At 47.5% G+C, this 15,673-nt stretch overlaps 1 protein-coding gene across 5 annotated transcripts in view; it reads right to left on the reverse strand.

Annotated features, from left to right (window-relative positions):
• ALG9 (ALG9 alpha-1,2-mannosyltransferase) overlaps nucleotides 1–15,673 on the reverse strand; it is a 122,799-nt gene that overhangs the window by 42,697 nt on the left and 64,429 nt on the right. The window lies entirely within an intron of this gene.

Genomic DNA, 15,673 nt, shown 5'->3' on the forward strand with positions numbered 1-15,673 from the left:
GACCCCAGTAGGAGCATAAAAGCCTGTCTATAGGAGACAATGTTGTCAGTATAACCCACCCATGCGGACGCTCTTAATACAATATAAGAGTATCTTTCCTCAGTTTAGCATAAACTCCTTCCCAAGTGACAGAACAACAAAAGGTTTTGAAAAACTGACTTATGAAGAAAGTTCAAAAAATCCAGCCATGTTTAGTCCTAAGAAAAGAGGACTGAGGGGGGACCTGATAAGTCTTCAGCCATTTTAAGGCTGTCATAAGGGCAACTATGATCAATTGTTATCCTTCCTTCAGTGGACATGGAGAGGAAGTAATGGGCTTTATCTGCAGCAGGGGATATTTAGGTTAGAGATTAGGAAAAACTTTCTAACGATAAGGACAGTTAAGTATTGAATAGGCTTCCGAGGGTGATTGTGGAATCCCGGTCATTGAAGGTTTTAAAGAACAAGTTAGACTAACAACAGTCAGTGATGGTCTACCTAAGTATATTTGGTCCTGCCTCAGCACAGGGTGGTAGACTGGATGACCTTTCGAGGTCCGTTCCAGACCTACACTCCTATGAGTCTACAAGTTACACCAAAAAAGGCACTCTTATACTGCTAGAAGGGTCGCCCAAGAGGGACTCTCTCAGTATAACTCTATTTAAAAATCACACCTTTGGTTATACTCAAAAATCTTTCCCGTGTAGATGAGGCCTAAGCAATGCGTGAACTGAGTAGTCAGAGAAGTTTGCACACACACGAGACTTAAGCATTCCAAAAAGGTCTAGGAGTAGTGGATGTACCATACACATGCAGAGTATTACCATAACATCATCTCCACCAACACTGCAAGTTGATGGCCTCATGGTTCCCATTAGAGAGCACTTTGCTATTTTTATTTCTCCTTCTGTGCAGCCGTGAAACGGCCCACCAGGTGCCTAGTGCAGCCATGAAGGGAGGAGAACATGAAGGAAACATGCTGTCTATCTTCAGCTCACGCCTGCAGCCAACAAGAATGAAATCCTCAATCACAGGAAGACAAAAATGCAGCAAACCCTCCATCTGACTAAGGCGCTCAAATGTCAGGGCAATGTGCTCTGCATACAATAACAGGTAATGCCCCAAAACCGAGCAACATCCTTCATGAAACTAACTCTGGGTTGAGTGATTTGGCCTTCATCCAGCCATTTCATGGAGCCAGGACTTTGGACTCTTCCCATCTCAACAGTAACAAAAACTTAAAGGAGCTAAATAAAGCCACGCTGGGCATCTCCAGCTGGTCATCTGTTAACAAACGGCCAGGGATGCTCTCCACTCGGCACCTGCACCATGACAAACAGGAGAGACTGGGAGAGCTGAGGGGTCCCAATTGCCTCCCTTAAACAGCCCAAGTCAGAGATTATATTCAGATGGACCACAAGGCACTATAGCCCCCATTCAGGAAAGTACTTAAGCATGTGTTTCAAGGCCAACTGAAGTCAATGGGATGTAAGCACATGCTTACAGGGCTTTCTGGAATCAGGGTCTAACTCCAGCCCTCACATCAAGCATAAGAGAAAACTTCACTGAATATGGAGAGCTTTAAGTGATCTTTCTCTAGAACTCCCATTCCTCAACAGTGTCTATTCACAATGAAGAATGAATTAGTACTTTAAAATGTCTAGCACCAAAACCACCCGAACTCAAGCAGCTGTCAACCCAGCAAAATACCAGCACCACCTTGTTTAAACTCTGCACTCAGTTGACTATAGTGAGGAACACAACTTAACCATTCAAAAAGCAGCCATTTAATAGACCCTGGGTATCAGAATAGGATAGTGCACACAGACTCATTCCCTCCCCCGACCCCAGCTGCATAGATCAGCAAGGCTGCAGCTGCATATTATTCCTTCATGCTCAGGCACAAGAGAAAATACCCTAACCTGCTGCTTCTATCCTTAGGAAGCAAGAACTCAGTGGCCCTGGATAATGGGGGGGGGGGGGGAGTGCCGTGTAAATGCACATGAACAGAACCAATGATTGTAGGAGTAAAAGCCACTTCCCTCATGGTAGGCCTCAACATGGTTTACTGTCTGTTACACACTTCAGGGCTTCCAATCCAGCCATAAGAATCCCACAATAGAGACGCCAACCTTACACAAGGTACTTTAAACATAAAGTAGTGGATTCATATAGAACTTCTGTCTGAAAGGAAGCCAGAGCAATGCTCAATCACCGAGTCCTTTTCAGCCTTGTCTGCCCTGGGGTTTTAAACCAAGGTAAGCTACCCTAATACAAACCACCGTTCACAAAAGTGCTGCACACTCCGCACTAAAGGCTTGCACCAGTACCGCTCCATCAGTGTAGCTACCCCAGTGGCTAAACCTCCCAGTGTAAACAGGCCCTCAGAAACTGCTCACTCAGCCAGGAGGAAAGTCTGCATGTTGCAAAGGGGGATTTTTTTGGCTTCAAATCCAAGGACGTTGAGATGAATTTCACTTGGCTTGATATAGAATGCAATTAAAGGCACTAGCTGGCAGGAGAAGAAAAGCTTCTTATGAAAGCCAAATATTTTACTTTGACGAACCAACCTCAGATGACACAGACACGGGGACCAAAGAACTTCCACACACAGCAAAGATCTTTTAAGTTTCTTGTTAATGAAACAGAGTCAAGGACAAGAAAGCCAACCAATGTCTATACCAGACAACTGCATAGTAGCAGCTTTTGTACCTCTCTTTAAAAAAAAAAAAAAAAAAAAGTTGGGAAAAACCTGGGAATTACAAGAGACTTGCTGCAGTGATGGGAAATTTTACTGAAACGGTCATTGAAAACAGAATGATAAAACAGCTAGATCATGATAAGATAAGGATAAACCAACACGGCTTCTGTAACAAAGTCCTGCCTCTCCAATCTACTAAAATTCCCCCAGAGTGTCAGCAGAATAGTTGATAAAGGGGAACCAGTAAATATACTTTATCTGGGCTTTCCAAAAGTGATTGACCAAGTTCACTACCATCGCTTCCAGATCATCCTGTGGAGGCAAACAGGCAATGCGAACTCAAACTTTCACTGTGGAGAGTCATACTAACCCAGCTTTGTGCCATTAAGAGCTAACGGCACAGTACCGACTCCAGCTACACAGCAGTCTGAATGGGAGTGGCAGAACTCCTCACAGAACGTGTGTGTAAGGACCCTTTGACAATTACCAATATGGTTTGTGTTGTAAGGAAACATGGGCAGTCTTCCCTGCTGTGATTTGACACGGTTGCATGTTGGCTGCACAATCAACTCCTTTTATTGAAGCTTGTGTGTCTGCTTAATTTACATTCTGAGAAGGTATGGGGTCAAGTGGAAGCCTCTAAGCACAGTCTGCCAGCTATCGCTTTCTCTTCTGCAAGAGGAGAGAGAGAGCATCACGCACAAATAGTTCTAGTAACTGGCTTTTAAAGCCTGCACTGTGGCACAGGGCTTAGGAGAGAAATATAGAATCATAAATATGTAGGTCTGGAAGGAACCTCAAGAAATCATCAAGTCCAGGCCCCTGCTCTGAAGCAGGACCATCCCTGAGAGTGTTTGTCCAACCTCTTCTTTAAAACCTCCCTCCAAAGCCTAGTCCAGAGCTTCACTGCCCTTAGAGTTGCAAGGATTTTCCTAATAGCTAACCTAAATCTCCCTTGATGCAGATTAAGCCCATTACTTCTTGTTCTACCTTCAGTGAACACTGGAGGACAATAGATCTTTTATAACAGCACTTAATGTATTTGAAGACTTAGCAGGACTCTTCATAGCCTTGTTTTCTCAAGACTCAACATACCTAGTTTTTTAACCTTTCCTCATAGGTCAGGTTCTCTAAACCTTTTAACATTTTTGTTGCTCTCCTCTGGACTCTCTCCAATTTGTCCACATCTTTCCTCAAGTGTGGGGCTCACAACTGGACCCAGCACTCCAGCTGCGGCTGCACCAGTGCCAGGTAGAGCAGGACAATTACTTCCTGTGTCTTAAATACAATAGTCCTGTTAATACACCCCAGAATAATACTAGCCTTTTTTGTAACTGCATCACATTGTTGACTGATATTCAATTTGTGATCCACTATAAACCCTATATCCTTTTCAGCAGTACTACTCCCTAGCCAGGTATTCCCCATTTTGTAGCTGTGCATTTGATTTTTTCTTCCTAAGTGAGGTACTTTGCACTTGTATTTACTGAATTTCTTCGTATTGATTTCAGACCAATTCTCTAATTTTTCAAGGTAATTTTGAATTCTAATCCTGTCCTCCAAAGGGCTTGCAACCCATCCCAGCTTGCTATCATCCACAAATTTTATAAGTTTATTCTCCACTCCATTATCCAAGTCATTAATGAAAATACTGCTTAGGACTGGACCCAGGAAGCACTGACCCATGCTATACCCCAATAGATAAGCCCTCCCAGTTTGACAACGAACCATTAATAACTACTCTGAGAACGATCTTTCAACCAGTTGTGCACTCACCTTATAATTTCATCTAGACCACATTTCTCTTGTTTGCTTATGAGAATGTCAGTGCCCTGATCAGAACAGGTTGCAGTTGGAGAATTATACACCTATAGCATGCAGCTGTAAATAAAGACTTATCACCCATGCATGCTGTACGTCGTCTCATATTACACGTCCTTCCATCCCGTGAATACAAAGTGATGCTGAAACTATAAATCAACGTTTTGCTATAATTCTCCCATTGTACTTAAGGGAAAGCGTTGCCAGTTTAATACCCATCAATCTATGGCAGAGCTGTCTTCATAATTCTTGATGGAAACGCAATGCAGCAACACTGAATTGAAACTAGCAACCTAAAGGCTGGGGGGTCTGATGTCCCAATGTTATAGCAATCTCCGACTCTCCCCACAACCTAATCACTCCTCGCTCAGAGAGGCAAGCAAGCAAGACAGAATTGCTACGTCAATGTTAGAGCTGCCATTCACTCATCTCTCAGGTGAACTGTGCCACATAGATTGTTGCTGTGTAGGACCCAGCGACTGGTGACTGCTATGCCAGCTTCCATCCTAGCCACCAGACTCTCCCCAACGCCTATGACTGCCATCTCTAGCTCCCTGATTTCCATCTCTCTGCCATCAGAAAGCCCTGTGCAGTGACTGCTGGCAAAGCAGAAGGTGCACAAAGAGAATTCACAATAGTTCAGCCAGAAGCAAAGACAAGTTTGTGAACAGTTTGCCCAACATTATGAGAACAGGACCCTAAAATGTTCTAGGATGCACCACCCACACAAAGAGCATGTGCTCCCTTATGTCAATTAGACACGTTTGAAATCCAGCCTTCCATCCCTAATCACCGCAGTGAACCGGTGCTAGCAATTCACATTTATCAGAAACGAGAATGACTAGGAACACCAAGAGAAAGTCACCATTCCCCTGCATTTAGAGCCAAGAATGCAAGGGAATAGATAGGTCAGGATTCCCCAGCTCCACCGCAAAGGCCTCCCAATGTGTGTAGTTTGACATGCAAGGACCTGATTCTATAGTTTAACTGAGCACCCACCGCACGGTACCGACATCTGCCTCAGGGTGCCTCTTCACTGCAAGGAAAAGCTCACATGACAGTATGACAGCTCTGGTGAGCAGTGCTCAAGTCAGTGTCTTCCACTTGACACACTGGATTTTACTGTGGCTTTTATCACACAGCTACCTTCACCTCCATTCCATGCGTGTCTGTGGAGCTGTTAGCAGGTGCTTCACTTTCACAACGTAACATCTCCACTTCTGCCTCGTCTAGCTGCCCCTGGCTGAACACTCAGGGTGAAATCCTAGCCCTATTGAACTCCCAATCAGAGTTTTGTCAGAGACTTCAGTGGAGCCAGAATATCACCCTTAGACTTAATAAGCTCTCTCTTTTTGCTATCCTTCCTGAACAGCAGCCTCCCTTGGAGCATATGAAGCATGGGCTGGACGTCCTCTCCACGCACCAGACACAAAGCAAAATGTGACCCGGAGATCATTAGAGGCAGCCCACACATTCAGCCTTCGGTGAATGTCTGTGGCACGGTTGCTTCATAGACAAGACTGCCAACCCTGAGCGGCTCTGGGGCAACGTTCCAGCAGGAGAGGAGAAACAAACCTCAAAACAAGAGAGCGACAGCATTTTTAACAGCTTGCCTGGAAGAGCAAATATTGACTGGTTGACTGGAAGAAGCCAGTACACTCCCCTTGCTGTTGGGGCTTTTCTGGCATAGAGGATTGTGCCTGCAGCTTAGTAAGAACACAGAGATTAGAATCGGTAAACAAAGAATATTTCTGGAAACTGGTATCAAAAGACCACTATGGAAAAAAAGCTCAGTTCACAGATAAAACCACCTCTAAGCTTGTCTGCGTTCAGATGTTAGGAAATGCATGCAAGCTGGAGACATGTTGGAAACTGACAGGAGACGTCCCCCATTACCACAGTACTTGAGCATCTCCCAAACTTTAATATATTTATCCTCATAGCACCCATAGAATCCAGGATCTTCCTATTATCCCCATTGTATGGATGGGGAACTGAGCCCCAGGGAGGCGAAGTTACTTGCCTAAGGTCACATACAAAGCTTAGAGCAGGAAATTGAATGTCGGTCTCCTGAGCCCTAGACCAGAGCCCTGACCCCTGGACTATCTTTCCTCTCTAATCTGTTTCTTCTCTTGGTGTGCTTATGAGAGGCTGAACTGTTTAGTGTGAGTCTGCAGCAAACTAAGGTTCATAGGACTGAACATGCTATCCCGCATCAGTATTTAATGTTCAAGCAACTTCATTTAAAATAACTGAAGGAGAATGAACAGAGAAGTTACTCTAAGCACCAGGACCAGGTGCAAACTCACACCAGGATCTCAGTAGTCATTTGTTTCAGGTTCCGTAGAAACCTTTCTGTTGTTACCTCTGCCTAATCTAGTAAGCCTCTTGCTTTGACGCTCACCAGCTGTCCCAAGTCAGCTGGATTGAAATGCAATTGGAGCTGCGGCCTACCTGACACTGCAACCACCACTCAAAGCAGAGAGATGAAGCAAGGGCATTTGGGGGAATAAGACAACTCCAGCAGCAGCAGAGGCTTCCTTCTCACAACAAAGGCTCTGACGCAGGAATGCAGCTATCCCTGTAAATCATTAACGCAGCAATTGGCATTTAAGATGCCATACAAATAACCTTGAATCCACGGGAAATACAGCACCCGTCAGTGCCCTGCCATCTTTTCTCTCTGTTTAGGAGAAAATACATTACTGCAAAGCTGTGTAATCCCTCTTGAGCTAGAATTCCAGGGGCTCATTTGGCATTTTTATGATGTCAAAGATGATCCAAGTTGTACAGCGTGCAATCTGTCTCATGTCCTTCTCCCATGCCATTTCAAGGAACACAGAATTCAGAAATTGGAAGGACGCTTACAGCTTGTAAATCTACCCCACGCTACCTTGCCGTGCACTAAGTGTCTGTGTGGATCCTGCTGCTGCACACCCAAAAGTTCTGTAACACACTTTAACCTATCCCACTTTGAAATGGGAGTAGATTAAAGTGCACAGGGATCCTCCAGCTCTTCCCTGTCCAGGGCATGACTGTTCCCTACAGCCCACTCAAGGCCATTTCAGGATTGTTCCTGACAGGACATTCCCAAGAGCCAAGTTTGACTAATTCCAGGGATGGGAATTTCAGCTCTAGTCTGTGGTCCTGTTATTGCTGGGAAGTTTGCAGCAGAAAGACAAGTGCATTTTAGGAATGTTTTGGACTCTGTCTTGGCCCCTGCCCAAATGGGAATAACTACTTATCTTTGGCTGCCAGAAAGATAAACACGGCAGCAGATTTTGCAAGGCAGGGGAGAAGGCAGGCTAACTGAAGTCAAGCAATTAATCATTATTTTCCTTCCAGTTACTGATTATCTGATGATAATCTCCCAACACTAGAGTAAATGAAATCCAGGGATAATCCCCATTAGAAAGCAAAGCCTCCCAGTTTGCTCTAAAAACAGGGTTGCTTGCTCTGCTGGGAGGCAGGTGGCCCTGGTTAAGATTTTCATTTTTCCTGCACTCTAACCATCAACACTAGTCCTCTCTGCAGTGGATGAAGGAGATTCCCCAGGATAGTTGGACAGTGTCAGGAATTTTGCTATTCCTAGTCTCTTTAGCGACAGCATCTCCTGCCTTGATTGACCATTTTACTATCAACGGTTTGCAGGTTTCAGCGTCTGTTGTCTGAGGAACTCTGCAGAGCACAAATACCAGCGTCTCAGCTCCACAGGGGGCTCTCTCCCAGCTGGGCTGCCATCCAACCTGCACAGGAATTCGACACAAAACAAAAGGTTCCACACTGATTTCCAGGACTTCAGGAAGCCAGCGTGCTCTCCCGAGCCAACTGAAGAGGAGATGGGAGACTCAAAGCTAGGAGCAGACTAGCCTGGAGAGCATCACACTGCAGGCTGGGCTCAGACCAAGTGGCACAGCAAGCCGTGTGTTGCTTACTCACCCCAGCCACTCAGGGCCTGATACATTCTACTCATTCCTTTGATAAACGAAGGGAATTGATGAACCACGAGGGGACTGAACTTGTGCAGCTCATTCCAGCTGGATCCTGTTCTCAGAGACAGACACACACACACACTGTGACCTGCATCTAGGGATCAGGAACTCAGCAAGATTAACTTGCTCCTAGGAGCCTGTCCCAGATTGGAACCTACTGAGGAAAGGACATTTATAGCAGCCGTAGAAAAGAACCTGAGTTGCAACTATGTGTGAGGAGCCAAGGCACTGACCCTCGGGGTGGGATTTATCCAGGTGGGCACCTAGCCAGTCTGAGAGCAGCTGCCCTACTCATCAGAAACTGCAGTGAATTCTGACCACTTTGCACTCGCTTGAGTCAGAGTGACAGACACAGACAAAAGAAACCCCAGTTACTACAGCAACCAGAGATAAACCACCCCACTCATGGAGCAATCAGCACCCCCTCCAGCTTCCCAGATCAGGTGAACATGAAGGTGCAACTGGCACAAAACTACCTTTCCTATGTCCCTGAGCTGCGCCACCCTGGCATGCATCCTATTGGATGCCTGGGTCTCCCGAGCACAGGGCTAGGTTGCAGGCTCAGCCCCTTTTGAGCATCCTGCGCCATCCTAGAGCATCTCCTTTGGGTCAGGCTCGTTTTATGGCCACGGGATGCACAGCACCTGATGGCGAAACCTCGTCCCCGCCCCACTGCTGGGAGTTGTGGGGGAGGGTCAGGGACAGGAACGGGAAGGAATTCAAGGGGCTGGATCTTCTGCTCAGGAGAGGAAACGCCAGGCTGTTCTCCGGCTGCTGGAGGGCAGCAAGGGAGCTCCCCAAGTCCCGTGGGATCCCAGCCAGGGCCAAATGAGGACATCATCCCTGAGGCACAACTGCAAAGTTGTAGCCCCTGCTACTGAAGTCACAGCCCCATTGTCCCGGCTTCTAGCACAGCGAGAGAATCCCCACATCAGGGCAGGAATCTAACCCACCCCTCCCTAGCACAGAGGCCAGAACCATCCTGTTCCTCGCCCACTTCGCTTAGAGCAGGACGCCCTCTAGTGGGGGCTGGCTGAACCGGCTCCAGAGCATCACTTCTCAGACAGCCTGCCCAATCAACCTATCCTGCTCCTCTGCTTGGGGGTGGGGCTTGGTCACTCATTTGCAAACGGCGTTTTACACATTGTTAGTTTGGAGAAGAAAAAAAGAAGCAGCCCTTTTTAGCCATTTCTAGTTTTAAAAGAAAAAAAAACAACCTCAGCAAGGTTCACGTCAGGGCTTTGGCAATGGGACAGATCCTGGGTAGAGGGACAGCAAAGGCAGCTAAAACATTAACCCTTCACCCCCTACCCTCAATCCATTAACTGTGCGCTGATTGCTGAGAGTGGAGGAGAGAACAAGGAAGAGCTGCCAGCCATTGCTAGCAACCAAGGCCAGTGGTGCGAAACTAATATGGAGTTTGTGGGGCAGAATCCCCAAATCTCGCCCTCAGTTTCCCCCCTACACTTCCAGCTCCACCTCCCGTCCCCCACACCACCACCCACCCTAAGCCCTGGTACCTGACCAAGAGGAGAGAGTTCAGCCTGTGAGTTGCGTAGAATTCCCTGCAAGTCACCTCAGTGGCACTCACTGCTGCTGAATAGCTCTGGGCTCCATCTCCCCGGTGAGGCGATTACCCACTGCTCTCTCAGCTGGGTGGGACCTGCTCACTGGTCCAGGCTGGGGGCAAGTGAAGCCCAAGAGCTCCCCGAATATGTGGCACCTTCTGAAGTGGTGGTGGCAGCAGGGAAAGCAGAAAATGCAATAAAAAGGGGGCCCAGCAGGGCTTACAGCCCCTTGGCTTTCTCTGGTATCCTTCTGGAATCACTGGAGGAGATTGAGTCAGGTCTGTGCTCATCCCCGACACCAGGTGCCGTGCCAGCCCCCTCTGCTCTGCTTGGGGTCACGTTCCTGCTTTGGAGTTGGCTCCCTTTCTTGCTGCTCATCTGCTCCATAACAATCTCCCTATGCAGGTCGGCCAGATGGAAAGGAGCACATGCGGTCATCCGGGGAAGAGGCGCTACAGGCACGGCGGCCTCCACTCCCATCTCGCCCTGCAGAGGCGGCTGCTTCAGACCAACAAATAAGCTGCCAGTCACTGGCACCCATAACACCAGCAGCTCATCTTAGGCTGCGTCCACACAGAACAGCTTCATAGCCACAATCTGCACCCCTGGGGCTACTCCACCACCAGCAGCAGGACTGGAAGGTATAGAGCCAGGGGTGGGGAATCAACATGAATTTACGTTTGTGCTGGATCAAACACCGCAATGGCAAGGCCCAGGCTCGGATCACCCTAAGCTTCCACAGTTGCTACCATGGGAGGAGCACAACCAGTGATCAACCGCGGCTGAGAACGTTGCAGACAAGACAACAGGGTCTGAAGACAACGGCAACCTGAACAGTCACTACTGAAGCGCCAACCATATGGCCCTAAATTACAGGTGTGTTAAGAGGGGGGCCTACTTCAGAGGTGGTCGCAGGGCTGCGTTGCTGTGGTTCAGGGAACAAAGTGCTCAGCAGCTTCTCTTGACGCTTCACCTCTGACAAGCCACAACTCAACAACTGTATTCATTTTTTTTTTTTTTTTAAATTCTGACTATCTACTCTGCGCCTGTCTGGATTAGACTCGGATCTGTTCAGGCTGCCTGAATTCTGTCTCTGGTTAAGAGTTTAGCTCTGTGCTGGTAACTAAAGATGATAATAAGAGTCCTGGACACCGAAGAAAAGCTTTGCTCCGGGGACTTGGACAAACACTCAACGCAGAAAATGCAGGATCATCGCTGCTGGAGAATTTAAAGCCAGGACCCTTAGGGCTTAAAAGCACTTGGGTCAAACCAATGTAGCAAGCTGAAATAGATTCAGCACAGACAGGAGGGCAAGGGCGGGAGCTGGGCTGGGTATTGATTTGTCATGTAGGGAATATTTATTATCTGTATTAGGGTAGCACCTAGGGGTGCCAAACACGATCGTGGCTCCATCGTGCCAGGTGCTGTGTATATACACATAGTAAGAGACAGTCCCTGCCTTGAAGAGCTCACAACGCCCATTGATGTTAATATTTTCCACTGATCAGGCCTGAAGTGGACAAGACAGACAACGGGTGGGAGAAAATAAGAACCATTATCTCCATTTTACAGACAGCGAACTGACCCACAGAGAGACTGAGTGACTTGGCCAAGGTCCCACAAGGAGCTGGGGCAAAGCAGGGAAGATCCATTTTAGCCACAAGACCATCCTCCCTCTGGATGAGCAGCTGGATTGGATATTGACAGACTGTAACATATATGGCAAGGGTTCAGCTGAGTTGTTTATTGCTTCTGTGTTTTCTCTCCATCGGAAATATCCGAGACTCACCACGCTGCTAAAGTCACAGCAAACGGCTGATTAGCACAGCAAGCAACTGGGAGGCTGTAATCTAGGAGCGTGAGCTCAGGTAGGGAAGCGGCAGCAGTAGGGGCAGATTAAATCCTGAGAGGCAAAGATTTTTTTTTTCATGACAGCATCTCTAGTGAAGAGCCAGAGAGAGATAATCACGGATACTTATAAGCAAAACTGTCTCTAAGGCAGCAGTTTCCAAAGTCTAATAATAGGGCTTGGACTTGTTTATTGCATGATTCATACAGTATTGCATAAAGCAGCCAGTCCCCAGAATGAGTTCCTGAGAAGTCATGAATTAGAAAAGGGACTCTGTCCAGCTGCACTCTGGTTCCCTGCCAGCAGGACACTCAAGGCGCCATCTATCCTGAGTGGGGTATTCAGGACAGGGACATTTTAGCAAACTGGAGTTTGCAAACTAATCTGAAGGGCTCCTCCGGTAAGCCAGGTAAATATGCCCATCATGCTAGCCCCCTGCTCCTGGGAACTGAACTAAGAACCCCCATGAGAACATCCAGAGATAGGCACATCATCTGGCTATGCAAAGCCTTCCCTGCTCCTGACCCACAGCACTTATTACTATTTATCTGTATTACAACCTAACTGAGATCAGGGTCCCCACTGTGCTAGGCATTGTATAAACACAGCGTGAGAAACAATCTCAATCCTGAAGCATTTGCATTCTGAACAGACATCGGGCAAGAGGGGAAACAGAAGCACAGCGAAGGGTGACTTGCCCAAGATCACAGCAAAGCCAAAATTCGAACCCGGCTCTCCTGAGTTCCAGTGCAATACCCTATCCATTAGCCCACGCTGCCTCCAAGGGAGCATGCTTTTTGAACAACGGGATATATGCAGGGGTGGAGGATACAGCCTTCAGCACCAAGTGTATGTAATGAAATTGAAAAGTCCAACTGATCAGATGGGAAGGGAACAGGAACTTCAGTGGCCTGAGCAGAGACTCTGCTCCATGTTCAACAGCTGTTTTCAGCCACAGAATTAAACGAGTCAGCGAGCAGCTGCTCAGGCTTGGGCCAGGTTGAGATTTTCCTGCAGATTTTTCGTCAGTTTGAATCTTTTTGCCAATCCTGTGAGCCCAACTTGTGTAGCAGATGGTTCAATGCTGCTTCATCAGGGACTTAGCACCCCACCTCCATCGCCCCACCTGCCTTCTTCCCAGGTAAGAGAGGCTTCACCTCATGCTCACTGGGTCACCCAGAGCGTTCTGGGACCATCGCTCTGCCCGGAGCTGCGGGACAATGATGGTGACAGCTGCTCAGAGCTTCAGCGGGACTGAATTGTAGGGATCTCTCCACAGGCTCTGCGCCAATTGTCTTCCAGGCTGAGCCCAACACTTCCCAGTAGCAAAGGGGGATGCCTCAGTATTTCATAGTGGAATCTATTTCCTGTGGCACTCAATGGCCCTGCTGGTTCTTTCAGACTCAGGTGCTGTGTGGGGAAGGAGCTCCTGGCTGCGGTACACTGAATGGGGCAGCCTCTGGATAGGGTGCTCTAAGGCAGTACATCCTTGGTGTGGGACCCCTCTTCATTACCCAGATGGAACGGGGCTCTAGTCACAGCCCAGTTCTCCACAGGATGACTCATGCTGAAGAAACCCCACAGGGGCTCCTCATACATATACAATGCAGGGAAGGGGGCCACAGGCTCCCCACTGCTCACCCCAGGCAGGAGGAGCATGTGCCTATGATAAGAACAAGGGACTATTAAAAACAGAAAATAAAATCAAAACAGCCTCTTATTTACACCCTGGAGAAACAAGGAGTTTGTCACATTCTTCCAGGTGACATTAGGAGTCTGCCTTTTAAATCCTTTTTAGACTTAACCTCTCCAACATGCTTCATGAACCTAAGTAACAAGTCAGCAGCGACAGAGCTGAACAGAATCCAGGAGTCCCAGCCCCACAGCTAGCCGTGAGCCCATGCTGCCCCTCAGAGCCAGGATTAGAACCCAACGTCCACATTTCTCAGTCTCCGACAGTGCTGTCTACCACAGCCGCCAATGCACCTCAGCCCTGTCCTGGAACACCCCATTGGTCCAGTGAGTCGATAACTGCAGGTTTGACTTACGGGTGTTCTCGCAAGCGATCAGTGGCTGGAGAGGACTGGGGGAGGGGGAAGCACAGGGGACACATCAGCCTGGGCCCTCGTTGTTATGCTGTTTCATCTCTCCCATCCAGGCTGACCTTTTTTGCTGCTCTGCAGTCACAGCTGGAGTTTGTGAAGGAGACAGCTGGGGCCCCATTAGTGTCTCTCCGTGCAAGCAAATAGTGACGTGCAGTTATTCACAGGGACATGCACTGAATCTCAGTGGGGCTGGGATGACGCTCAGATGCTGAAGGGGAATGAAATTCACAGCTGTCTTCTCCAGAAACAGGAGCTTGAGTAAAAAGGAGAATTTCATTACCACAGCTGCTTTTCACAGTGGTGCTGATCCCTTCTACAGTGACTAAATAAATACACAACCTATCGTCTGCATTTTGCTTGGCATGACGTGGAATCCAGTACTTGGACTGTCTGTTTTTGGAGCACCTATCTCAGACTCCCAGCCCTCGCACATTCTCTAAGGTGAGCAGCAATCAGAAAGGAAATGATCTCATCTCCCCATTGGAATGGTATCAAGAGTCTGTCCATTTAGAACTGCTGGCCCAGGATTACAAGTACAGGAGTCTTTATCCCATGTAGAGAGCAGGGCAGGAGAATAGGCTGCGCTAAGAAGTGGCATGTATATCTGTACCTCGGCAAGGTCCACACTGGAAATAAACTCATTTTTCTACAGTTTTACTGGACTTTGCTATGTTGGTCATAAAATGTCCTCAGTTAAGGCAGTTCACTCACTGTGTATTCAAAATTCCTACCAAACAGTGAAATCAGCTTTCAAATGAGTTCTGTACAAAACAAAACAGCTGCTAATGCACCTCAATCCTGTCCTGCACTCATACAGCTCTGCCAACTGCACCTGAATTCTGACCTGCAGCACTCCCTGATGCTAGGCCTGAGGCTTTTCACAGCTCTGACAACACATTCAGTCCTGAACTTCAGCACCCACTGTTACTCCATTCCTGAGTTCCCGTGCACCTCATCCCTGACCCGCAACACCCCGCTAATCCAGCCTCTGACTTTTATGTGCATTGAATTAATTCACAAAATTCTTCTCAAATGAAAAGAAGAACTCTGGCCAAGAGAAATCCTCATTAGTAAAGAGAAATTACAGTCATCCCACTGCAGATCTGCACAAGCCACCTTCTTCGAAAAGCAGCAAATATGTATTGAAACACACATCACATTAATGATCAACATATCCACGGATCTGGCTTTGGGAGTACGTTTCATTTGAGTATTGGTAGTACACATGCAACAAAGGACCTGAATTGAAATGCACCTAAACTCCCGCCTTAGGACACAAGGAGAAAAACTTACTTTGCAGAAACCAATTTTTTCCATCAGTGTATTTTGGAACCTGTATATCTCTCTTCCCCAGCATTCCCATAGTCAATGCTCCATATCCTGGCAAACAAAGGAAAACTGGATGATCTAATACAGAATTAAGCTACAGCTAGAGAGCTGTTGGCACATGCCTTGAGTGTGTTTCGAAACACTAGGCTAAAAACACTAATGGATGAGTGAGTCTTTTAACTGCAGGGCACCCAGAGATTCCTTTTGCACCCCCTTCTTGTCCCCCAAATACCCAGCTCTTCCAGCATGTTTACAAATGGCGGATAGGGTCATAAACCATTGCTGTGAATGAGCAGCTTGACCCTTCAAATAAAGGGGCAATAGTAAAC

This window comes from Chelonia mydas, chromosome 22, assembly GCF_015237465.2.
Source record: "Chelonia mydas isolate rCheMyd1 chromosome 22, rCheMyd1.pri.v2, whole genome shotgun sequence".
In the NCBI taxonomy this organism is placed as follows: Eukaryota; Metazoa; Chordata; order Testudines; family Cheloniidae; genus Chelonia; species Chelonia mydas.